Genomic DNA, 230 nt, shown 5'->3' on the forward strand with positions numbered 1-230 from the left:
CACTCACTCTCACTCTCACTCTCACACTCACTCTCTCTCACTCTCACACTCACTCTCACACTCACTCTCCCCCTCACCCTCACACACACACGCTCACACACACGCTCACACACACTCTCACACACACTCGCTCACACACACGCGCTCACACACTCACTCACACACACACACTCTCACACACTCGCGCTCACACACACACACACTCTCACACACACACACACTCTCACACA

At 54.3% G+C, this 230-nt stretch overlaps 1 protein-coding gene across 1 annotated transcript in view; it reads left to right on the forward strand.

The window, feature by feature from the left end:
• Positions 1–230, forward strand: part of LOC107673172 (tetratricopeptide repeat protein 39B) — a 25,483-nt gene that overhangs the window by 9,003 nt on the left and 16,250 nt on the right. The window lies entirely within an intron of this gene.

Source organism: Sinocyclocheilus anshuiensis, unplaced genomic scaffold, assembly GCF_001515605.1.
Source record: "Sinocyclocheilus anshuiensis isolate Anshui unplaced genomic scaffold, SAMN03320099.WGS_v1.1 scaffold444, whole genome shotgun sequence".
Classification (NCBI taxonomy): domain Eukaryota; kingdom Metazoa; phylum Chordata; class Actinopteri; order Cypriniformes; family Cyprinidae; genus Sinocyclocheilus; species Sinocyclocheilus anshuiensis.